This window comes from Chlorocebus sabaeus, chromosome 21 (genome assembly GCF_047675955.1).
Source record: "Chlorocebus sabaeus isolate Y175 chromosome 21, mChlSab1.0.hap1, whole genome shotgun sequence".
Taxonomy (NCBI): domain Eukaryota; kingdom Metazoa; phylum Chordata; class Mammalia; order Primates; family Cercopithecidae; genus Chlorocebus; species Chlorocebus sabaeus.
This window is the reverse complement of record NC_132924.1, coordinates 75,799,670-75,826,500: the sequence shown is the minus strand read 5'-3', so window position 1 is coordinate 75,826,500 and position 26,831 is coordinate 75,799,670. Positions and strand designations below refer to the sequence as shown.

The following is a 26,831-nucleotide window of genomic DNA, read 5'->3' as shown; positions in this document are numbered from 1 at the left end:
AAGGTGTGGGTCACAGAGATCACATGCTTCAAAGGCAATAAAATATCACAAGGGCAGAGAGGCAGAGTGAGATCACAAGGCCAGGGTGAAACTAGAATTACTGATGAAGGTCCATGTCCTGCTGGGCACACATTGTCACTGATAAACATCTGAACAGGAAACAGGGTTCAAGAGCAGACAAGCGGTCTGACTAGAATTTGCCAGGCTGGAATTTCCTAACCCTAGCAAGCCTGGGGGTGCTGCAGGAGACCAGAGCGTATTTCTTAACTTATCTACAACTGCATAAGACAGACACTCCCAGAGCGGCCATTCTAGAGGCCTCCCCTGGGAATGCATTATTTTCCCAGGACTGTTCTTTGCTGAGAAAAAGAATTCAGTGATAATTTTCCCATTCATTTTTGCAAGAAGAGAAATATGACTCTGTTCTGCCCGGCCCTGCAGGCAGTCAGGCCTTATGGTTATCTCCCTTGTTCCCTGGAAATTGCTGTTATCCTGTTCTTTTAGGATGCCCATATTTCATATTGTTCAAACACACGTTTTACAAACAATTTGTACAGATAACGCAATTATCACAGGGTCCTGAGGCAACATACATCCTCAGTTTACAAAGATGATGGGTTTAAGAGATTAAAGTAAAGACAGGCATAGGAAATTATAAGAGTATTGATTGGGGAAGTGATAAATGTCCGTGAAATCTTCACAATTTATATTCTTCTGCCATGGCTTCATCTTGTCCCTCCGTTCGGGGTCCCTGACTTCCCACAACACTTGATAATACCCATTTAGTTATTTTTAAACTTCTGTTCTTTTGCTCACCAAAAAGTGTTAGGATTCAAATACTCAGATGTTGAATTTTCTGCTTTACTCAGGGATTTGAATCTCTTTGATATTTAAATTTGGCCCACCAATCTACTGAAGTGATTTCCATTGAGTAGCTATAGGCTGAGTTGTGTGTTGTTGGAGGCAGATCACATTGAGTTGAAGACTGTGTTAATCCAGTCTCCATTGCTATAAGGAAATATGTGAGACTGGCTAACTTACAAAGAAAAGTGGTTTAATTGGCTTGTGGTTCCACAGGCTGTACAGGAAGCATGGAGGCATCTGCTTCTGGGAAAGCCTCAGGGAGCTTTTACTCATGGTGGAAGGCAAAGCAGGAGCAGACATCTTACAAGGCAGGAGCATGAGCAAGAGAGAGAGGAGAGGGAGGTGCTGCACAGTTTAAAGCAACCAGATCTCATGAGAACTCTATAACGAGACAGCACCAAGGGGATAGTGCTATACCATTCATAAAGGATCCACCCCCATGATCCAGTCACCTCCCATCAGACTCCACCTCCAACACTGGGTATTACAATTCAACATGAGATTTTTTATAGGGACACAGATCCAAACCACATCACTGACTTTGCCTGGATAGCAGTGTCAGGAGGAAATGTGTGACAGGTTTTCGATTCAAAGGCTTTTAATATCCATTCCAAACTGTATAGTGAGTGTGTATTCTACATACAGTCAACATATGTTCTTCTTCCTTCATACACAGGCATGCACATATACACACTGTTTAATCTGCTGGTGTTAGTTCTATGACTGGTCCAAATCACATGTGGATGTGGAAAGGGAGCACCACACATTGTGATTTCCTTTGGTGATATGTGCAACCCTTCATGCTGCAACCCCACCCTGATACATAGCCATAGAGTCTTCAGGCATGTGCTGAGCACCCGGTGTGTGACATGTACCGTGCAGGGTTCCTAGGACACTAGAATGATCCCTGGCTTCAGAGTACTTCTCATCTGATGGACAGACATGTGAGCATGATTTCAACACATAAAGATAAGTGCTCTCATGGAGGAATGCATGAGAGATGGTGGCCTGATTCGTTCAACATTTTCAAGTACCTGCATGTCAGGGAGTGTTCTAGATGCTCAGGATCTATCAAGTGAACAAAAGAGGCAAAGATATTCTGCCCAAAACACAACACTTGCAGAAAACATAAAAGGCCTCATACCTGAGTTCTGAGGTTTGCTCTGTATTTACATGACAAATGAGAATTTTAGTGAACAAAACTGAATGGCTTCTATACACTAGCAATAAATGAGCCAAAAAATGAAAGCGAGAGGAAAATTTCATTTTCAACAGAATCAAAAAGAATAATGTACTTGGGAAATCATTTAACAAAGAGTAGACTTGCCTAAATATGTGGCCAGGATTTCAAGCCCCCTTACCAGTGAATTAGCAAGAGTAGAACTCAAACATCCTTTTATTCTGCTCCCAAGTTCCATTTTATGGTATTAATGGGGAAGTTCAAGTTGCAATTTTGAGTTTTTGTTCTTTTTTTAAAGACTACTTCTGTGAGTAGCCATGAAAGACTTCACTATTCATCACAATCTGCCTGGCAGAAGGGGAAGTGAAGGGCACTTGGGGATACCTCCATGCTAAATGCACTATTATTGACGAATACCAGAAAGAACACTGGGTGAAACAGCATCTTCAAAACATGAAGGTGGGGCACCAGAGGTCCCAGACTTTGTTGTGGGGGAGCACCTCTGTCCCCACACTGAAGCCTTGCAGCCTGGAGCTGGGGTATACTGACTGACAGACAGCTAAGAAGGGAGGTGCTCTCAGCACATAAAAGGGGGCCTGAAAGGTGGGTGTCCACTACTACTTGGCAGCATAGAAAGCAGCCAAACCCAGAGATTCAGCCCACTGTTCTCTGGACTCACCCACATTTACAATGACAACACATAGGACAAGGTCAGGGAAGTGGTTTTTGTCTGTGATCAACAAAGTGAGGTAACAAATGACCAGCTATGGACATGTTCTTCATACATGTGTAGCCATTGTATGAGAGATGCTCTGGTCTCTAAAGGCCCAGGCTCCATTTCTAGTTTCTCACTGCCTGAGCCCACTCCAGGCCTTTAAAGGTGCACTGGTGGTGGAGCCTCTGCCTAGGAAGGATTAAACACTGATTAGTCTGTCACATCCTGCAACAGAATTCCTTCTGGTAGCCAGGTCACTGCCTGCCTCTTCTGGTTAATGTTTTGTGACTTTATTCTAGTGGTTTTATCCTGGCTCTGTTTCCTGACTCCAACTGTGTTCTGATCCTTAAGTGAATATGCTTCACGGCTTTGGCCCTGTTAGGTTCTTTCCTCTTACCATTGGTGCAGTCTTTGAAGTTCTGACAGAGGCATATGGGTTTCAGTCTGGCTCATTTCCTGCCTCTCGGGCTCACAGCCACTCCAACCTGCTACCATCTCCCCCCCAGGATCCTTGGAGGTAGAGAGGAAATAATTTTAAACATGGGTTAAATGATTATTAAAGGTCTAAGCAACTGCAGTTTCACTAGGATAAATGTGGGTGCTTTAAAGGGAATGACACTTATTGGCATGGATGTGTTTAGGCATGCTTTTAATTTATTTGACCATATGTTTATCTTAAAATTATTGCAACTTTGAAGTCATACATGTGGCTAAGCACCTGCATTACTCACCCACCATGCCCACCGCATTTGCTGTCTTAACTCTTGGGAGGCCCTGTTTGCCCTCTTTGACCTCCCCCTCACATTCCTGTGGTGGCCACCAAAGAAGGAACAAACAGCTGTGAGAGAACAGTCCCAGAATTCTTTGCTCATCTGTGAACCTTGCCAACAACACAGAAGGGAGAAGAGTTGTGAGCAAGGCAGCTAGTTTTGTAAGGCACACTTTGCTCTTCCAGGCCTATGGACAGGCCAAATTACCTTGCTATGCTCCATCTCTTACATTTGCCTTCTGTGACAGATAAGTTGCAGTGGAAGTGGTGAATAAACATGAATTCTTTTAACTGTGTCGTTGGTTTTAAGATAAGCTTAGATCAACAACAGTTTAATGGAAATTATTAAGCACTTACAAGATGTCAAATTATGTGTGAGGACTCAAGGATTAACAGAGCAGGGTTCCTGTCATCAAGGAGTGCACAGTCTAATGGGGTGGTAGATGTTTAAACATGTTGACCACAGTGTACAATGTGTGCAATAATAGAGGCATCTGAAAATACAGCAGCAGTAGGGAGAACTAATCGATTCTGCCTGGAGGTGTCACTTGAAGGAGCCACAGGTGGTGACCACTGAGTTGCTTTAAAGGAAGAATAGGAGTAATCGGAGTGTTTCGAGTAGATAAGAGAGAAAGGAAATTGCAGATAGGTAGAAATAACATGTAAAAACATGGTATGGTAGATGGCCGAATAGGAACAGCTCCAGTCTACAGCTCCCAGCGTGAGCAACACAGAAGACGGGTGATTTCTGCATTTCCAACTGAGGTACCAGGTTCATCTCACTCGGGTGTGTCAGAGAGTGGGTGCAGGACAGTGGGTGCAGCCCACCGAGCGAGAGCCGAAGCAAGGCAAGGCATCGCCTCACCTGGGAAGTGGAAGGGGTCAGGAAATTCCCTTTCCTAGCCCAAGGAAACCGTGATAGACAGCACCTGGAAAATTGGGACACTCCCACCCTAATACTGCCCTTTTCCAAGGATCTTAGCAAATGGCACACCAGAAGATTATATCCTGCACCTGGCTTGGAGGGTCCCACGACCATGGAGCCTCCCTCATTGCTAGCACAGCAGTCTGAGATCTAACTGCAAGGTGGCAGCGAGGCTGGGGGAGGGGCACCCACCATTGCTGAGGCTTGAGTAGGTAAACAAAGCAGCCTGGAAGCTCGAGTTGGGTGGAGCCCACTGCAGCTCGAGGAGGCCAGCCTGCCTCTGTGGACTCCACCGCTGGGGTCAGGGTATAGCCAAACAAAAGGCAGCAGAAACCTCTGCTGATGTAAATGTCTCTGTCTGACAGCTTTGAAGAGAGTAGTGGTTCTCCCAGCACAGTTTGAGATCTGAGAATGGACAGACTGCCTCCTTAAGTGGGTCCCTGACACCCAAGTAGCCTAACTGGGAGGCACCCCCCAGTAGGAGCAGACTGACACCTCACATGACCGGGTACCCCTCTGAGACGAAGCTGCCAGAGGAATGATCAGGCAGTAACATTTGCTGTTCAGCAATATTCACTCTTCTGCAGCCTCTGCTGCTGATACCCAGGCAAACAGGGTCTGGAGTGAACCTCCAGCAAACTCCAACGGACCTGCAGCTGAGGGTCCTGACTGTTAGAAGGAAAACTAACAAACAGAAAGGACATCCACACTAAAACCCCATCTGTACGTCACCATCATCAAAGACCAAAGGTAGATAAAACCACAAAGATGGGGGAAAAAACAGAGCAGAAGAGCTGAAAATTCTAAAAATCAGAATGCCTCTCCCACTCCAAAGGAATGTAGCTCCTTGCCAGCAACGGAACAAAGATGGACAGAGAATGACTTTGACGAGTTGAGAGAAGAAGGCTTCAGGCGATCAAACTTCTCCGAGCTAAAAGAGGAGTTACAAACCCATCGCAAAGAAGCTAAAAATCTTGAAAAAAGATTTCACGAATGGCTAACTATAATAACTAATGTGGAGAAGTCCTTAAATGACCTGATGGAACTGAAAACCATGGCATGAGAACTACGTGATGAATGCATAAGCTTCAGTAACCAATTTGATCAACTGGAAGAAAGGGTATCAGTGATAGAAAATCAACTGAATGAAATGAAGTGAGAACAGAAGTTTAGAGAGAAAAGTGTAAAAATAAATGAATAAAGCCTCCAAGAACTATGGGACTATGTGAAAAGACCAAATCTATGTCTCATTGGTGTACCTGAAAGTGACGGGGAGAATGGAAGCAAGATGGAAAACACTCTTCAGGATATCATCCAGGAGAACTTCCCTGACCTAGCAAGGTAGGCCAACATTCAAATTCAGGAAATACAGAGAACGCCACCAAGATAATCCTCGAGAAGAGCAAGTCCAAGACACACAATTGTCAGATTCACCAAAGATGAAATGAAGGAAAAAATGTTAAGGGCAGCCAGAGAGAAAGATCGGGTTACCCACAAAGGGAAGCCCATCAGACTAACAGCAGATCTCTCGGCAGAAACTCTACAAGCCAGAAAAGAGTGGGGGGCCAATATTCAACATTCTTAAAAGAATATTCAACCCAGAATTTCATATCCAGCCAAACTAAGTTTCATAAGTGAAGGAGAAATAAAATCCTTTACAGACAAGCAAATGCTGAGAGATTTTGTCACCACCAGGCCTGCCCTACAAGAGCTCCTGAAGGAAGCACTAAACATGGAAAGGAACAACAGGTACCAGTCACTGCAAAAACATGCCAAAATCTAAAAACCATCAATGCTAGGAAGAAACTGCATCAACTAATGAGCAAAATAATCAGCTAACATCATAAGGACAGGATCAAATTTACACATAACAATATTAACCTTAAATGTAAATGGGCTGAATGGTCCAATTAAAAGTCACAGACTGGCAAATTGGATAAAGAGTCAAGACACATCAGTGTGCTGTATTCAGGAGACCCATCTCAAGTGCAGTGACACACACAGGCTCAAAATGAAGGAATGGAGGAAGATCTACCAAGCAAATGGAAAACAAAAAAAGGCAGTGGTTGCAACCCTAGTCTCTGATAAAACAGACTTTAAACCAACAAAGATCAAAAGAGACAAAGAAGGCCATTACATAATGGTAAAGGGATCAATTCGACAAGAAGAGCTAACTATCCTAAATATATGTGCACCCAATACAGGAGCACCCAGATTCATAAAGCAAGTCCTTAGAGATTTACGAAGAGACTTAGAATCCCACACAATAATAATAGGAGACTCTAACACCCCACTGTCAACATTTGACAGATCAATAAGACAGAAAGTTAACAAGGATATCCAGGACTTGAACTCATCTCTGCAACAAGCAGACCTAATAGACACCAATAGAACTCTCCACCCCAAATCAACAGAATATACATTCTTCTCAGCACCACATCACACATATTCCAAAACTGACCACACAGTTGGAAGTAAAGCACTCCTCAGCAAATGTACAAGAACAGAAATTATAACAAACTGTCTCTCAGACCACAGTGCAATCAAACTAGAACTCAGGATTAAGAAACCCACTCAAAACAACTCAACTACATGGAAACTGAACAGCCTGCTCCTGGATGACTACTGGGTACATAACGAAATGAAGGCAGAAATAAAGATGTTCTTTGAAACCAATGAGAACAAAGATACAACATACCAGAATCTCTGGGACACATTTAAAGCAGTGTGTAGAGGGAAATTTATAGCACAAATGCCCACAAGAGAAAGCTGGAAAGATCTAGAATTGACACCCTAACATCACAAAAGAACTACAGAAGCAAGAGCAAACACATTCAAAAGCTAGCAGAAGGCAAGAAATAACTAAGAGCAGAACTGAAGGAGATAGAGACACAAAAAACCCTCCAAAAAATCAGTGAATCCTGGAGCTGGTTTTTTGAAAAGATCAACAAAATTGATAGACCACTAGCAAGACTAATAAAGAAGAAAAGAGAGAAGAATCAAGGAGATGCAATAAAAAATGATAAAGGGGATATCACCACCGATCCCACAGAAATACAAACTATCATCATAGAATACTATAAACACCTCTACACAAATAAACTAGAAAACCTAGAAAAAATGGATAAATTCCTGGACACATACACTGTCCCAAGACTAAACCAGGAAGAAGTTGAATCCCTGAATAGACCAATAACAGGCTGTGAAACTTTTACACCATTGGTGGGACTGTCAACTACTTCAACCATTGTGGAAAACAGTGTGGCGATTCCTCAAGGATCTAGAACTAGAAATACCATTTGACCCAGCCATCCCATTACTGGGTATATTCTCAAAGGATTATAAATCATGCTGCTATAAAGACACATGCACACGTATGTTTATTGTGGCACTATTCACAATAGCAAAGACTTGGAATCAACCCAAATGTCCATCAATGATAGACTGGATAAAGAAAATGTGGCACATATACACCATGGAATACTATGCAGCCATAAAAAAGGATGAGTTCATGTCCTTTGTAGGGACATGGATGCAGCTGGAAATCATCATTCTCAGCAAACTATCGCAAGAACAGAAAACCAAACACCACATGTTCTCACTCATAGGTGGGAATTGAATGATGAGAACACTTGGACACATGAAGGGGAACATCACACACCAGGGCCTGTTGTGGGTTGGGGGGAGGGGGGAGGGATAGCATTAGGAGATATACCTAATGTAAAAGTTAATGGGTGCAGCACACCAACATGGCACATGTATACATATGTAACAAACCTGCATGCTGTGCACATGTACCCTAGAACTTAAAGTATAATTAAAAAAACAAACAAAACAAAACGTGGTGTTGTTTAGGAATTGTATTAGTTTTCTGTGCTGCCATAACAAATTACCACAAACTTAGTGACTTAAACACAAATTTATCATCTAATAATTCTGTAGATCAGAAGTCCAACCTGAGCCTCAGTTGGCTAAAATCAAGGTATAACCATGGCTACATTCATTTCTGGAGGCTCCAGGGGAGCATTTAGTTCCTTGCCTTTTCCAGCTTCTGGAAGCCACCTATGTTCCTTGACTCATGACCACCTTCCTTCATAGTCAGCAACAGTGGGTCAAGTCCTTCTCATATTTCAGATCTTTCCTCCTCCTCCTTTCATTTCATGTCTGAAATCCAGCCAGGAATGATTCTCTGCTTTGAAGTACTCACATGATTGGACTGGGCTCACCTGGTTAATCCACAATAATCTCCCCATCTCAAGGGGCCATTCTTAATCAAATTTGCAAAGTCTCTTTTGTCATGTAAAGAGAGCCATCCACAGGTTCCCTGGATTAGGACATGCACATCCTGGGGAATGCGGGGGATTGTTCTACCTACCATAGGAACTGTAGTTGCTATTACAGAACTGAAATCATCATAGGAGATAAAGAGAGGAAGGAGACAGGTTTGGAGAAGGTGGCAGCTACCAGATAATGAAGACCTTTGTACACCATGTTGAGGAGCCTAGACTTAATTCTGAAGGTGGTGAGATCCTTTGAAGGGTCTGAAGCAAGGTGAGAATTGTGTTTCGATGGAGCAGTCTGCTGGCAGCATACAGGAGAGATGCAAGGAGGACAAGTGAGGAAGTCCTCAGTCAGTTTACTAATTTGATAGTGTACTGGCAGTCTGGTTACTACAGGTTGGTAAGTGATGAAAGGGGAGGGAATGAAGGGACAGAGCAGAGACTACTCTTTTGAGAAGAATTGAAGTGAAAAGTCAAGGAGAGAAAAGGTAATTAATGGGAGCACAACGCCCGAGGTGGATTTTGTCTTGTTTGTTTTTGAAATGAGAGAGATGAGCAAATTTATAGGTTTAAGATAATAATGATTATAATAAACTAGCTAACACTGATTAAGACTTTATTTGTGCACTAAGATACTAAACTACATGTGTACATTGATTCATTTTTTGTGTCTCTTACAACTGAAGAAACCGAGGCAAGGACTAGTTAAATATCACTTCAAGTTGCATAGTTTAAAAAAACAGCAAAGCTGGCCAGGCATGGTGGCTCACACCTGTAATCCCATCACTTTTGGGGAGACCAAAGCAGAAGGATTACCTGAGACCAGAAGTTCGAGATCAGCCTGGGTGACATAGCAAGACTCCATCTCTACAAAACATTTTAAGAAAACCTAGCGGGGCATGGTGATGCACACTTGTAGTCCTAACTACTTGGGAGGCTGAGGCAGGAGTATCGCTTGAGCCACAGGAGTTCGAGGCTGCAGTGAGTTATGATTACACCACTGTACCCCAGCCTGGGCAACAGGGCAAGATCTTGCCAAAAAACAAACAAACAAAAACAAAACAAAACAAAAACCTAGCAGAGCTATAATTCAAAATAAAATCCACTTGACTTGTGATGTACTTGACTACTAGACTATGCTAGCCAGTAAAGAAGAAGTAGGGCCAGGTGCAGTGGCTTATACCTGTAATCCCAATACTTTGGGAGGCCAAGGTGGGTGGATCACCTGAAGTCAGAAGCTCAAGACCAGCCTGGTCAGCATGGTGAAACCCCGTCTCTATTAATATACAAAAATTAGCTGGGCGTGGTGGCAGGCACCTGTAATCCCAGCTACTCAGGAAGGCTGAGGCAGGAGAATTGCTTGAACCCGGGAGGTGGAGGTTGCGGTGAGCTGAGATTGCGCCATTGCGCTCCGGCCTAGCCAACAAGAGCAAAACTTCGTCTCAAAAAAAAAAAAAAAAAAAAGGAAGAAGTAGAGATTAAAAGGAGAGAAGCTATCACTGATGACTCAATGCCTAGGAAAAGGTAGGAGAGCATATATTTGAAAGCACAGGTGGAGAAGGAAAGGAATATGTGGCCTAATATTTTCTGTGAACGAGTTAGATGTGTGAGAAAGCTAAAACTTGAGATAACAACCTATGGAAAAAGTCAAAGGAAGCAGTGTTGAGAGCTCAGTTGCATTTGGAAACAACTTCAAATGGCTATGTTGTTTATTTCCAGCAGTGAGAGGGGAGCAGGTGAAAGGGAGATGAGAGTGGTAACCATTTATACTTTCGCATTTATATTACCTTCCAAAGCATGCCAGCCATTCCCCAGAATGAAGCCAACCCGCTAGGTAATGTCAAAGTCACAAGAACAGGGTAGGCAAATAGCTATGACCACCTTGGACAAATCCAGGTTCCCTGCACACACCCACGCAAACACCTAATTGTTTCCTCATGCTGACCCCCTTCCAGATAAACTCACTTGGTAAAAGCTCTTACTGAGCTATTACTTTCCTTGGAATGTCCTAGAATTTCAATTTTTGAAATTTTTTCCATATTATTACATGTCATCCGTGAATCATGAACTCTTTTTAAACTTTATCTCTAGAGTAAATGTTTCCTTCCAGTCGCATAATTGCCAGCAGGGCAATTCAGTAACACAGAATCTATTGTGAAATCATATTTGTGAACTTATGACATTATAGCTAACCTTTCATTGTGTATACTCTTTGACAATTTAAGATTGACCTTTGTGCTATATTTCTTAGATTCTGCATTTTTGAAACATGACAAACTTGAGTTCTGTACCCATTTGTATCATGCAATGTGAAAATGCAACCATTTTCCGTGTGTGATACTGTTTATGAGTGAAGCATTTTTATCCGCTAGAACTCAGTGTGAAGTTTCTAACCAGGGATCGACCTGCTTAAAAAGTTCATAATTTCACAGAAAAGTCTCTTTTTGATGGATGTTGACATCTAGATTATGATTTTTTATGTTTAAGGTAGCTAAAATCTATTCACCACACTTTAGTCTTTTAAAGAGATATTTGTTTTTTTAGAGGAGACCAAAATAACAAAGTTTATCACCTAATGTTCTGAACATCTATGACTTGACCTTCTCCAATTTATGTAGAAACTGCAAGGACATATCACGTGTTGTACCCTGTCAGCTTTCTTTTTTCTGGTTCGTAAGGCACCAAAGGTCAGCAGAATGATAGAGACAGAAAACAGGAAAAGAAACCTCTGTAGTTTTCCTGCTTTTCTGTGGCCATAAAACTAGCCAACATGCATCCTTGGCCCACCTACAATTAGGCTTCAAACCATTGCTGTTAAATATGGGACTCAACTTAGGGAAAATACAGTTGAGCATTCACTGAGTCAGAGCTAGAATCTGGCTTTATCTGCCACTAGGACCTGATCACAGTACTCTCTAGCTTAAAATTCTGTTCTAATTCCCTCTTGTTTACAGCAATAGTCTGCAAGCACATTTTTGATAGCCTTTTGTTATTAAAAGTAATACATACTGGAAAAATTAGAAAACATAGGCAGGCAAAAATAAAAACATAAAAGCAGCATATTCTTACTACCCAGAGCATATCATTTTAACATCTTAGTTCTTATCCTTCTGGATCTCTCTATATTTACATACTCATATGTAAAATAAGATCATCTTCTATGGATGGTTCTTGCTTTCTGGCTTAATAAGGTGTCTCAGCTTCACTTTGTGTCTTCCCTGTACCAGACCTGAAATCAACCATTTCTAACCTTTGCTGCTTGCTTTTAGTGGGAAATAAGATTAAAGACCAAAACGTATTAGCGGGGTACTCGTTGTTAATGTGGCATTGTTTCTAGACCATTATATATTTTTTAACCTTTAAGTTTAGTGGTACAAGTGCAGGTTTGTTACATAGGTAAACTCGTGTCATGGGGGTTGGTTGTACAGATTATTTCATCACCCAAGTATTAAGCCTAGTACCTATTAGTAGTTTTTCTTGATCCTCTCCCTTCTCCTTCCGTCCACCCTGTGACAGGCCCCAGTGTGTGTTGTTTCCCTCTATGTGTCCATGTGTTTTCATCATTTAGCTCCGACTTATAAGTGAGAACATGCAGTATTTGGTTTTCTGTCCCTGTGTTAGTTTGCTAAGGATAATGGCCTCCAGTTCCATCCATGTCCCTGCAAAGGACATGATCTCATTCCTTTTTATGGCTGCATAGTATTCCATGGTGTATGTGTACCACATTTTCTTCATCCAGTCTATCATTGATGGCCACTTAGGTTGATTCCATGTCTTTGCTATTGTGAATAGTGCTGCAATGAACATATGCATGGATGTGTCTTTATAATAGAATAATTTATATTCCTTTGGGTATATACCCATTAATGGGGTTGCTGGATCGAATGGTATTTCTGTCTGTAGATATTTGAGGAATCGCCACTGTCTTCCACAATGGCTGAAATATTTACATTCCCACCAACAGTGTATAAGATTTCCTTTTTCTCCACAACCTCACCAACATCTGTTATTTTTTGACTTTTTAAAAAATTTTTATTAGTTCTGGGGTACATGTGCAGGATGTGCAGGTTTGTTACATAGGTAAATGTGTGCCATGGTGGTTTGCTGCACCTGTCAACCCATCACCTAGGTGTTAAGCCCAGCATACATTAGCTATTTTTCCTAAAGCTCTCCCTCCGCCGACTAATAGTAGCCATTCTGACTGGTGTGAGATGGTGTCTCAGTGTGGTTTTGATTTGCATTTCTCTAATGGTCAGTGATGTTGAGCTTTTTTTCATAAAATTGTTGGCATTGGCCACATGTATGTCTTCTTTTGAAAAGTGTTCATGTCCTTTGCTCACTTTTTAGTAGGGTTGTTTGGCTTTTTCTTATAAATTTACATTCCTTCTAGATGCTGGATATTAGGCCTTTGTTGGATACATAGTTTGCAAAAATTTCTCCCATCCTGTGGGTTGTTTACTCTGTTGATAGTTTCTTTTGCTGTACAGAAACTCTTTAGTTTAATTAGATCCCGTTTGCCAATTTTTGTTTTTGTTGCAATTGCTTTTGGTGTCCTCATCATTAAATCTTTGCCTATGTCTGTGTCCTGAATGGTATTGCCTAGGCTGTCTTCCAGGGTTATTATAGTTTTAGGTTTTACATTTAAGTCTTTAATCCATCTTGAGTTAATTTTTATGTATGGTGTAAGGAAGGGGTCAAGTTTCAATCTTCTGCATATAGTTATCCGGTTATCCCAGCACCATTTATTGAATATAGGTAGTCCTTTCCCTGTTGCTTGTTTTTGTCAGGTTGGTCAAAGATCAGATAGTTGTAGGTGTGCGGTCTAGGCTATTTAATGGACAAAGCTAGGAAAAAAAATTTTAAGCATGAGTTCATCCTTTGTATTTGCAATTTAATTTTAACTTTGTAGTGTTTTCACTAATTTGATTTTACAGTTGTATGTCTTTTACACAGAAAATTGATTTCTAATATAATTTACCTTAAAATTAAGTTTTCTTGAGTTCTACCATAAAATTCACTCTTTTAAAGTGTTTTTAATGGCCTTTAGTGTATATACAGAGTGTTATAATCATGGCCTAATTGTAGAATATTTCCATGACACCAAAGAAACCCTGTGCCCATTAAAAGTCATTCCCCTCCCACCAGTTGCCTTGTGTGTAGGAAACCACTAAATTGACTTTCTGTCTCCAAAGATCTGCCCACTCTGGATATTTCATATAAATGAATAACACAATATGTGGCCTTTGGTGTCTGGCCTCTTTCACTTAGCATATAGATTTCAAAGTTCACCCATGTTATAGCAGGCGTGAAGACTCCATTCCTTTTTATGGCTGAATATTCCATCCTATGGATATATATTTTGTTTGTCCATTTGTCAATTGATGGACATGAAGGTTTTTTTCTTTTTTTTACTATTATGAAGGATGCTGCTATAAACGTTCGTGTCCAAGCTTTTATATGAGCATGTTTTCAACTTGAGTACGCTCTTTGTTTTTTGACGTGGATTTGAGTTATTGTCCCTTCTTTCCAGCATGAAGAACTTACTTTATTATTTCTTATAAGGCAGGTGTGCCAGCAATGATTTTCTCTATTTTGGTTTATATTGGAATGTCTTTATTTTCCCTTCCTATTTGAAAGATGTTTTTGATGGATATAGGATTCTTGGTTGACAGGTGTGTGTGTGTGTGTGTGTGTGTGTGTGTGTGTTTTCTTCACTTTGAATGTGTCAAGTCACTGCCTTCTGCCCTCCATTATTTTAGATCAGAAGTCACTCTTACTGTGATTCCCTTGTACATAATAAGCTGGGTTTTTTGTTTTTGTTTTTTTGCCACTTTAGAGATTTATCTTTATCTTTGGCTTTCAGCAGTTTGTGATGTATCCAAATGTGAATATCTTTTTATTACTATTATTATACTTTACGTTCTAGGGTACATGTGCACAACGTGCAGGTTTGTTACATATGTATATATGTGCCATGCTGGTGTGCTGCACCCATTAACTCGTCATTTACATTAGGTATATCTCCTAGTGCTATCCCACCCCACTCCTTGCTCCGCACAACAGGCCCCGGTGTGTGGTATTCCCCTTACCGTGTCCAAGTGATCTCATTATTCAATTCCCACCTGTGAGTGAGAACATGCAGTGTTTGGTTTTCTGTTTTTGTGATAGTTTGCTGAGAATGATGATTTCCAGCTGCATCCATGTCCCTACAAAGGACATGAACTCATCCTTTTTTATGGCTGCATAGTATTCCATGGTGTATATGTGCCACATTTTCTTAATTCAGTCTGTCACTGATGGACATTTGGGTCGATGCCAAGTCTTTTCTATTGTGAATAGTGCCGCAATAAGCATACGTGTGCATGTGTCTTTATAGCAGCATGATTTATAATCCTTTGAGTATATCCCCAGTAATGGGATGGCTGGGTCAAATGGTATTTCTAGTTCTAGATCCTTGAGGAATCGCCACACTGTTTTCCACAATGGTTGAACTAGTTGACAGTCCCACCAACAGTGTAAAAGTGTTCCTATTTCTCCACATCCTCTCCAGTACCTGTTGTTTCCTGATTTTTTAATGATTGCTATTCTAACTGGTGTGAGATGATATCTCATTGTGATTTTGGTTTGCATGTCTCTGATGGCAAGCGATGATGAGCATTTTTTCATGTGTCTGTTGGCTGTATAAATGTCTTCTTTTGAGAAGTGTCTGTTCATACCCTTTGCCCACTTTTTCATGGGGTTGTTTGTTTTTTTCTTGTAAATTTGTTTGAGTTCTTTGTAGGTTCTGGATATTAGCCTTTTGTCAGATGAGTAGATTGCAAAAATTTTCTCCCATTCTGTAGGTTGCCTGTTCACTCTGATGGTAGTTTCTTTTGCTGTGCAGAAGCTCTTTAGTTTAATTAGATCCCATTTGTCAATTTTGGCTTTTGTTGCCATTGCTTTTGGTGTTTTAGACATGAAGTCCTTGCCCATGCCTATGTCCTGAATGGTATTACCTACGTTTTCTTCTAGGGTTTTTATGGTTTTAGGTCTAACATTTAAGTCTCTAATCCATCTTGAATTAATTTCTGTATAAGGGGTAAGGAAAGGATCCAGTTTCAGCTTTCTACTTATGGCTAGCCAATTTTCCCAGCACCGTTTATTAAATAGGGAATCCTTTCCCCATTTCTTGTTTTTGTCAGGTTTGTCAAAGATCAGATGGTTGTAGATGTGTGGTATTATTTCTGAGGGCTCTGTTCTGTTCCATTGGTCTATATCTCTGTTTTGGTACCAGTACCATGCTGTTTTGGTTACTGTAGCCTTGTAGTATAGTTTGAAGTCAGATAGCGTGATGCCTCCAGCTTTGTTCTTTTGGCTTAGGATTGTCTTGGCAATGTGGGGTCTTTTTGGGTTCCATATGAACTTTAAAGCAGTTTTTTCAAATTCTATGAAGAAAGTCTTTGGTAGCTTAATGGGGATGGCATTGAATCTATAAATTACCTTGGGCAGTATGGCCATTTTCACAATATTGATTCTTCCTATCCATGAGCATGGTATGTTCTTCCATTTGTTTGTGTCCTCTTTTATTTCACTGAGCAGTGGTTTGTAGTTCTCCTTGAAGAGATCCTTTACATCCCTTGTAAGTTGGATTCCTATGTATTTTATTCTCTTTGAAGCTATTGTGAATGGGAGTTCATTCATGATTTGGCTCTCTGTTTGTCTGTTATTGGTGTATAAGAATGCTTGTGATTTTTGCACATTAATTTTGTATCCTGAGACTTTGCTGAAGTTGCTTATCAGCTTAAGGAGATTTTGGGCTGAGATGATGGGGTTTTCTAAATATACAATCATGTCATCTGCAAAGAGGGACAATTTGACTTCTTCTTTTCCTAACTGTATACCCTTTATTTCTTTCTCTTGCCTGATTGCCCTAGCCAGAACTTCCAACACTTGTTGAATAGGAGTGGTGAGAGAGGGCATCCCTGTCTTGTGCCAGTTTTCAAAGTGAATACTTCCAGTTTTTGCCCATTCAGTGTGACATTGGCTGTGGGTTTGTCATAAATAGCTCTTATTATTTTGAGATATGTTCCATCAATACCAAATTTATTGAGAGTTTTTAGCATGAAGGGCTGTTGAATTTTGTCAAAGGCCTTTTCTGCATCTATTGAGATAATTAATGTGGTTTTTGTCTTTGGTTCTGTTGATAGGCTGGATTATGTTTATTGATTTGCGTATGTTCAACCAGCCTTGCACCCCAGGGATGAAGCCCACTTGATCATGATGGATAAGCTTTTTGATGTGCTGCTGGATTCGGTTTGCCAGTATTTTATTGAGGATTTTTGCATCGATGTTCATCAGCGATATTGGTCCTAAATTCTCTTTTTTTGTTGTGTCTCTGCCAGGTTTCGGTATCAGGATGATGCTGGCCTCATAAAATGAGTTAGGGAGGATTCCTTCTTTTTATATTGATTGGAATAGTTTCAGAAGGAATGGTACCAGCTCCTCCTTGTACCTCTGGTACAATTTGGCTGTGAATCTGTCTGGTCCTGAACTTTTTTTGGTTGATAGGCTATTAATTATTGCCTCAATTTCAGAGCCTGCTATTGGTCTATTCAGGGATTCAACTTCTTCCTGGTTTAGTCTTGGGAGAGTGTGAGTGTCCAGGAAATTGTCCATTTCTTCTAGGATTTCTAGTTTATTTGCATAGTGGTGTTTATAGTATTCTCTGATGGCAGTTTGTATTTCTGTGGGGTCGGTGGTGATATCCCCTTTATCATTTTTTATTGCATCTCTTTGATTCTTCTCTCTTTTCTTCTTTATTAGTCTTGCTAGCCGTCTATCAATTTTGTTGATGTTTTCAAAAAACCAACTCCTGGATTCATTGATTTTTTGAAGAGTTTTTTGTTTCTCTATCTCCTTCAGTTCTGCTCTGATCTTAGTTATTTCTTGCCTTGTGCTAGCTTTTGAATGTGTTTGCTCTTGCTTCTCTAGTTCTTTTAATTGTGATGTTAGGGTATCGATTTTAGATCTTTCCTGCTTTCTCTTGTGGGCATTTAGTGCTATAAATTTCCCTCTACACACTGCTTTAAATGTGTCCCAGAGATTCTGGTATGTCGTGTCTTTGTTTTCATTGGTTTCAAAGAACATGTTTATTTCTGGCTTCATTTCGTTATTTTCCCAGTAGTCATTCAGGAGCAAGTTGTTCAGTTTCCATGCAGTTGTGCGGTTTTGAGTGAGTTTCTTAATCTTGAGTTCTAATTTGATTGCACTGTGGTCTGAGAGGCAGTTTGTTGTGATTTTTGTTCTTTTACATTTGCTGAGGAGTGCTTTACTTTGGTCAATTTTAGAATAAGTGCGATGTGGTGCTGAGAAGAATGTATATTCTGTTGATTTGGGGTGGAGAGTTCTGTAGATGTCTATTAGGTCTGCTTGCTGCAGAGTTGAGTTCAAGTCCTGGATATCCTTGTTAACTTTCTGTCTTATTGATCTGTCAAATGTTGACAGTGGGGTGTTAAAGTATCCCATTATTATTGTATGGGAGTCTAAGTCTCTTTGTAAGTCTCTAAGGACTTGCTTTATGATCTGGGTGCTCCTGTATTGGGTGCATATATATTTAGGATAGCTCTTCCTGATGAATTGATCCCTTTACCATTATGTAATGGCCTTCTTTGTCTCTTTTGATCTTTGCTAGTTTGAAGTCTGTTTTGTCATAGACTAGGATTGCAATCCCTGCTTTTTTTTTGTTTTCCATTTGCTTGGTAGATCTTCCTCCATTCCTTTATTTTGAGCCTATGTGTGTCTCTGCATGTGAGATGGGTCTCCTGAATACAGCAAACTGATGGGTCTTGACTCTTTATCCAATTTGCCAGTCCGTGTCTTTTAATTGGACCATTTAGTCCATTTACATTTAAGGTTAATATTGTTATGTGTGAACTTAATCTTGTCATTATGATATTAGCTGGTTATTTTGCTCATTAGTTGATGCAGTTTCTTCCTAGCATCGATGGACTTTATATTTTGGTATGTTTTTGCAATGGCTGGTACCTGTTGTTCCTTTCCATGTTTAGTGCTTCCTTCAGGATCTCTTGTAAGGCAGGCCTGGTGGTGACAAAATCTCTCAGCATTTGCTTATCTGTAAAGGATTTTATTTCTCCTTCACTTATGAAACTTAGTTTGGCTGGATATGAAATTCTGGGTTGAAAATTCTTTTCTTTAAGAATGCTGAATATTGGCCCTCACTTTCTTCTGGCTTGTAGAGTTTCTGCCAAGAGATCTTCTGTTAGTCTGATGGGCTTCCCTTTGTGGGTAACCCGGCCTTTCTCTCTGGCTGCCCTTAACATTTTTTCCTTCATTTCAACTTTGGTGAATCTGACAATTATGTGTCTTGGAGTTGCTCTTCTCGAGGAGTATCTCTGTGGCGTTCTGTGTATTTCCTGAATTTGAATGTTGGCCTGCCTTACTAGGTTGGGGAAGTTCTCCTGGATGATATCCTGAAGAGTGTTTTCCAACTTGGTTCCATTTCCCCCGTCACTTTGAGGCACACCAATCAGACGCAGATTTGATCTTTTCACGTAGTCCCATAGTTCTTGGAGGCTTTGTTCATTTATTTTTACTCTTTTTTCTCTACACCTCTGTTCTTCATTTCATTCATTTGATCTTCAGTCACTGATACTCTTCCAGTTGATAAGTCAGTTACTGAAGCGTGTGCATTTGTCACGTTTTCGTGTCATGGTTTTCATCTCTATCAGTTCTTTTATGGTCTTCTCTGCATTGATTATTCTAGTTATCCATTCATCCATTGTTTTTTCAAGGTTTTTAGTTTCTTTGCGCTGGGTACGTAGTTCCTCCTTTAGCTCTGAGAAATTTGATCGACGGAAGCCTTCTTCTCTCAACTCGTCAAAGTCATTCTCCATCCAGCTTTGTTCTGTTGCTGGCGATGAGCTGCGTTCCTTTGGAGGGGGAGGTGCGCTCTGATTTTTTGAATTTCCTGCTTTTTTGCACTACTTTTTCCCCATCTTTGTGGTTTTATCTGCCTTTGGTCTTTGATGATGGTGATATACTAATGGGGTTTTGGTGTGGGTGCCCTTTCTGTTTGTTAGTTTTCCTTCTAACAGTCAGGACCCTCAGCTGCAGGTCTGTTGGAGTTTGCTGGAGGTCCACTCCAGACCCTGTTTTCCTGGGTATCAGCAGCGGAGGCTGCAGAAGATAGAATATTGCTGAACAGCGAGTGTTTCTGTCTGATTCTTGCTCTGGAAGCTTCATCTCAGGGGTGTACCCAGCCATGTGAGGTGTGAGGTGTCGGTCTGCACCTAGTGGGGCATGTCTCCCATTTAGGCTACTCAGGTATCAGTGATCCACTTGAGCAGGCAGTCTGTCCATTCTCAGATCTCAACCCTCTGTGCTGGGAGAACCACTGCTCTCTTCACAGCTGTCAGACAGGGACATTTACATTTGCAGAGGTTTCTGCTGCTTTTTCTTTAGCTATGCCCTGTCCCCAGAGTTGGAGTCCACAGAGACAGGCAGGCCTCCTTGAGCTGTGGTGGGCTCCACCCAATTCGAGCTTCCTGGTGGCTTTGTTTACCTACTTAAGCCTCCACAATGGTGGGCGCCCCTCCCCTAGCCTTGCTGCTGCCTTGCAGTTAGATCTCAGACTGCTGTGCTAGCAATGAGGGAGGCTCTGTGGGTGTGGGACCCTCTGGGCCAGGTGCGGGATATAATCTCCTGGTGTGCCATTTGCTAAGACCCTTGGTAAAGTGCAGTATTAGGGTGGGAGTTACCTGATTTTCCAGGTGTTGTGTGTCTCAGTTTCCCTTGGCTAGCAAAAGGAATTCCCTTCCCCCTTGTGCTTCCCAGCTCTGCTTCAGCTCTCGCTGGTTGGGCTGTACCTGCTGACCAGTACCGACTGTCCAACACGCCCCAGTGAGATGAACCTGGTACCTCAGTTGAAAATGCAGAAATCACCCATCTTCTGTGTCGCTCACACTGGGAACTGGAGGCTGGAGCTGTTCCTATTCGGCCATGTTGGGCGCCCCCCTGTGAATATCTTTTTGTTGATTCTACCAGGGATTCTTTGAGCTCTTGAATATGTTTTTATCCCATTTGCAAAGTTTTTATTTCTTCAATATTTTTTCTGTTCTTTTTTTCTCTGGTTCTCCCATTACATGTAATTTAGTGGACTTAATGTCCTCCATTTCTGTGACAATCTGTTCATGTGTCTTCATACTTTTTCTCTCTGTTCTTCAAATTATATACAGTAGTCCCCACCACCCCATCTGCAATTTTATGTTCTGCCGTTTCAGGTATCCGTGGTCAACTATGGTCCAAAAATATTAAGTGGAAAATTCCAGAAGTAAACAATTAATAAGTTTTAATTGCATGCTATTCTGAGTAGTGTGATAAAATATCTCATGGTCTCACTCCATCCCGCCTGGAATGTGAATCATCCCTTTGTCCAGCATGTACACACTATGTATACTACCCACCCATTGGTCACTTAGTGGCTGTCTTAGTTATCAGGTCCACTGTTGCAGGATTGCTGTGCTTGTGTCAAGTAACCCTTATTTTACTTAATAATGGCCCAAAAGCACAAGAACAGTGTTAGTGGCAATTTGGATATGCCAAAGAGAAGCCATAAAGTGCTTTCTTTAAGTGAAAAAGTGAAAGTTCTCAACTTAGTAAGGAAAGAAAAAAAAAAGTTTGCTGAGGTTGCTAAGATCTACAGTAAGAATACATCTTATCTGTGAATTGTGAAGAGGGGAAAATAAATTTGTGCCTAGCATGTATTGGTTAGGTACTATCCATTCAGGGATCCTTTTGGGGGTCTTGAAGCACATCCCACATGAATAAGTGGGCACGTCTGCCTTCTCTACTTATCTACACATTTACTGATTCTTCTGCTTGCTCAAATCTACTGTTGAATTCCTCCAGTGAATTTTTCAATTATGATTTTCTACTTAGGAATTTCAGTGTAGCTCCTTAAAAGTTTCTTCTTATTGACAATCTCTATTTGATGCATTGTCATCATACTCTCCTTTAATTTTCTAAACATGGTTTCCTTCATTCTTCAAACATATTTATAATATCTTCTTTGAAGTCTTTGTTAAATCTAACATCTGCATCCTCCCCAAGAAAGTTTCTGCCTGTTTTTTGTTTTTGTTTTTGTTTTTTTTTTGTTTTTTTTTTTCCTGTGTAAAAAAGGGCTGGGGATCTCACTATGTGGGATGGGGGTCACACTTTCTTGTTTCCTTGCATGTCTCACAATTTTTCATTGAAAATTGGACATTTTAGGTCATATATTGTAACAACTCTGGATTCTGATCCTTCCCAGGCTTATTGATGCTGTTTTGTTCTTGTTCTTGTTGTTCATTTATTTATTTGTTTAGTGACTTGGCTGGACTAATACTGTGAAGTATATTTTTCCCCCACAGTAGGCAGCCTCTGATGTCTCTGCTTAGATAGTTGTCCCTTGTTTTTTTGTTTTTAAACTTGAGTTCCTAGGGGTTGCCCTGGATCAGTCATTGATTGGTCAGAGGTCACTCTTAAGCCCCCTGGGCCAGTAAGGTTTTCATCCTTTTCCATTGGGTCTGTGTGTGACTTGGGAGCAACTTTTGAAGTTCAAGGAGTTTATATACCTGCCACTTTTAACTCAGGGACTGACAGCTTGGAAGTACCCTGTCTAGTTGGTCTTGGGTGGCCACAGCCGTGGGCTTTTCCACAGTCTCCTGGACCACCAGTATCAAGTGTGAATTTTTTTTACTGTCCCTCATCCCAATTTATCTGTTAAACTTCTGCTGGTCTGCATCTATTAGTATCACAGAGCTATTGGCCTACTCTGTTAGCCCTTATGATATCTATTTTTCTATGTCTATTATTTTTTACATTGCTCTGGGACATGAATGTACTACACTCTGTTCCAAATAAAGTCAAAGGCAGGGCTGCAGAGCTGCAAGTCCTCACAGTTTGCTCAGCCCCCAGCCTGGTTAGAGCCTCTGTGTTACTGAGCAGGAGCTGGGGATGTGGGAAACTCGGATCTGTTTTGTTTGCTCTGCCAAGGGTCTGCCTATAGAGCAGGACATTAGGGAGTGAGTACTGGCACTACCAAACAGCGACAGCTGCCCATGGGGAAGAAGGGGAGGATGAGTGCTGAGTGCTACCGTTTCCTAGATCTTTATCTGGGATAGATCTTGATCTTCAGCAATAGGAAAGTGGGGTACATGGGCACCTCACTGGCTGCAAGCCTGCCCAGAATAGTTCTGAAACCTGGAGCTAGAGGGATGGATGCAGCCCATGGTTCAAATGGCAGTTTCTTGCTGAGCTTCAGTAGATTTTATTGAATAAGTGTTTCTCAATTTATTATATACTCTTAGGTCAATTTCCAGATATTTTAAATGGTTGTCTTAGATTATTTTGACCAGTTAAATCAGTGTTTCTTTTCTTTTCTTTTCTTTTTTTGAGACAGAATCTCATGCTGTCACCCAGGCTGGAGTGCAGTGGAGTGATCTCAGCTCACTGCAACCTCTGCCTCTGTGGTTCAAGCGATTCTCCTGCCTCAGCCTCCCGAGTAGCTGGTAGTACAGGCATGTGCCACCACGCCTGGCTAATTTTTTGTATTTTTAGTAGAAATGGGGTTTCATCATGTTGACCAGGCTGGTCTTGAACTCCTGACCTCAGATGATCTGCCTGCCTCGGCCTCCCAAAGTTCTGGGATTACAGGCATAAGCCACTGCGCCTGGCCAAATCAATGTTTCTTTGAGGGAGAGAATTCATCAAGCTCTTCATTGCACCATTTTGGAAGTCCCACCCACCCCTTGGATTGGTCTGTAATTTATAATTTTACTTATTTGCTTTAAATCAGCAGTCCCCAACTTTTTTGACACCAGGGATCAGTTTCTTGGAAGACAATTTTTCCATGGAGTGGAAGGAATGCTTTTGGGATGAAACTGTTCCACCATAGATCATCAGGCGTTACATTCTCATAAGGAGTGCACAACCTAGATCCCTCACATGCGCATTTCGCAATGGGGTTTCTGCTCCTGTGAGAATCTGATGCCACCACTGATCTGTCAGATGCAGAGCTCAGGTGGTAATGCTCACTTACCCACTGCTCGTCTCCTGCTGTGCAGCCCAGTTCCTAAAGCCCAGGGGCTGGGAACCCCTGCTTTAACTTGCAATATTAAAACATTGCAAAATGCCAGATACAATCATTTACTTAAAATAAAACTACAGAATGTAGTTTCAGTATTCTGTCATTTCTTTTGTATCTATCTCTTCAAACTTTGGCCTACCTTAAGGCAGGGCCTATGTTATATTCATTTCTGTTTGTATTATGCAGGGAGCATTAAGTAGGAAGTAATGGTCTTTTCAGCTTAAGAAAAAAGCTAAATACTATCTGTTTTTTGAATATATGAATCCACAATTACTTTACCCAGTAGTTTACCTTCAGAAGCTGAGTGATTAGCTGGTTACTGGGCTAGCCCCTAGTTGGTCTTCATTGTACACATATACATACAAACACACACTCACATATTTACCTTTTCATAATCTTTTCCCAGCAACTTTTCTCCTTTAAGTGTGTCTACTTGTAAAGGCTTTTTTTTTTTTTTTTTTTTTTTAAACTTATTAGATTTTAAAGGCGTAGTAACTATGGTCTGTACACTTTGGGAAACCAATGAAAATGTTTGAAACATGAAATAAATTCTATATTGGCTAAAAAATACTGCAGAACCAAAATAAATGTCTGTAAAATGTGACATTAAGTCTACTTACCAACAGCAATTCAACAGTTAAAAAGTTACAAATAGGCCGGGCGCAGTGGCTCACACCTGTAATCCCAGCACTTCGGGAGGCCAAGGTGGGTGGGTTGCCTGAGCTCAGGAGTTCGAGACTAGCCTGGGCAACATGGTGAAACCCCATCTCTACTAAAATACAAAAAATTAGCCGGGCGTGGTGGCGGGCGCCTGTAGTCCCACCTACTTGGGAGGCTGAGGCAGGAGAATTGCCAGAACCCGGGAGGCAGAGGTTGCAGTGAGCCGAGATTGTGCCACCATACTCCAGCCTGGGCAACAGAGTGAGAATTCATCTCTGGGGGAAAAAAAAGTTATAAATAAATTATATTTAAGGTGGCATATGAATAGATTTTAAGATATTTGATATAGGTAGAGTATCCTGAAAGGTCTTAAAGATCTTGTTCACCATATTTCACCCATAGATTAAAGAAAAAATGAGGACTGTAGGGATTGGAAGCCAGGCCTGGTACCAGCTAATATGGCCCTCAGGAAAGATCCCCAACACTTTCACAAAGAAGAGATGGTTTCATAATGTATTTAACATTTTTCTACCCTGATGTGGGTAGAAAGACCATGAAACCCCACTGTATACACTCAGACTTTTGCGTTTTGATAGCTTCATTCATTCATTTGCTAACAAATATAAGCAATTTACCTAGCACCTATACTGTGCCTGGGATTCTAGTAATACTTTGGCTGAGGATACAGTGAAGGACAAGGTAATCTGGGCCCTTTCCTCATAGGTCTTATATACTAGCTGGGGAAGTATAAAAATGTTTTTAATAATGTAAGTAAATTTATTCTTGCAGATTGTAATGTTATGAAGCACAGCGTTCTTTAGGGGTAGGAGTAAGTACATGTGGTAATCTTCCTTAGATTTGGAAGTCAGAGAAGGCCTTCTTATGAATTGATATTTAAGCTGAGGCATGAAGAAAGAGTTGGAGTGAAGTGGAGGGAGTGAGGAATGACTAATCAGAGGCCCTGGAGAAAAAGAGAGACTCACACACTTGTGGAAATCAAAGGCAGCCGGTGTGGCAGAAGCACTGAAGCACTGGGAGCCTGAAGAGGGTGTTGTGTAAGGAGGCTGTGGGGGTGGTGGAGTCAGGCAGGACCTCAAGGTCTTGAATACCAAGGGTCTTGAATTTTATTCCATTTGAAGTGTTTTGAGCACCCAGCATAACATAACCTTGACTGATTTTTAAAAAGATCTCCCTGAAAAATCTCCCCGGCAGAAGGGCAATTAGGAGGTTTTGTAATCGTCCAACTGAGAGATGATGAGACTTGGGCCAGTGAGATCAGGGAAGGGAGAGGAAAGTGGATGGATTCAATAAATACTTTAGAGGTAAGGGCCAGGCGCAGTGGTTCACGCCTGTAATTTCAGCACTTTGGGAGGCCAAGGCGGGTGGATCACCTGAGGTCAGGAGTTCAAGACCAGCCTGGCTAACATGGTGAACCCCCATCCCTACAAAAAAATACAAAAAATTAGCTGGGCATGGTGGTGCGCCCTTGTGGTCCCAGCTACTCGGGAGGCTGAGGTATGAGAATCGCTTAAACCCAGGAGGCAGAGGTTACAGTGAGCCGAGATTGCACCATTGCACTCTGACCTGGGCAACAGAGTGGGACTCCATAATAAATAAATAAATGAATGTAAGAACAACTGGGTTGAAAAACACAAATATTCTCTTTAGTTCTATTTTGATACTGTCACTAGCAGTTGAAGTCAAACCTAATACAAATGCTCATTGCATTATGATTTTAGGATGGTAAAACTTTAGTGTTTGATGATGTTTTATGATGTCTGTTAACTAATTATCACCTAACTCAGAGAATAGATCAAAAGTCATTTTAACTAGAAATAAAATGGGAATAAATAGTACCTCTTTATGCATTGGAAAACTTTCCGTGCTTCTTTGACAGCAGAGGCAAAGGCATCATGGTACAAGGGAGTGATCGTGGGTTTTTGGAGCTCAACCAGCTCTACAATTTTGAACAAATCATTTTTCTAAACTTTAGTTTCAAATGGAGAAGATAATCTTTATTTCACAACATTTTTAAGAATGAAATAACTGATGGGCAACACATACTCTAATAGCTGTTCAATAACCATTCATTTTCTCAATTTACAAATAGCCTTTCCTATAATCTACACTATTCAGATTATTTGTTAAACCTTGAATTTTTTTTTAGAATTAGAAGAATTTAACTCAATTCTTTTAATTTCCAGACAAAGAAATAACAGCCTAGGGAGATGAAGAGACTTGCCTGAGGACACAGAATGTACTAGGGGCAGAATAGAACCAGTACTATTTTCTCCAAACACCTGGCATGTTTCCA

The 26,831-nt window shown here is 41.0% G+C and overlaps 1 protein-coding gene across 4 annotated transcripts in view; it reads left to right on the top strand.

The window, feature by feature from the left end:
- CCDC146 (coiled-coil domain containing 146) overlaps nucleotides 1-26,831 on the top strand; it is a 204,337-nt gene that overhangs the window by 92,089 nt on the left and 85,417 nt on the right. The gene's annotated exons all lie outside the window — the stretch shown is intronic.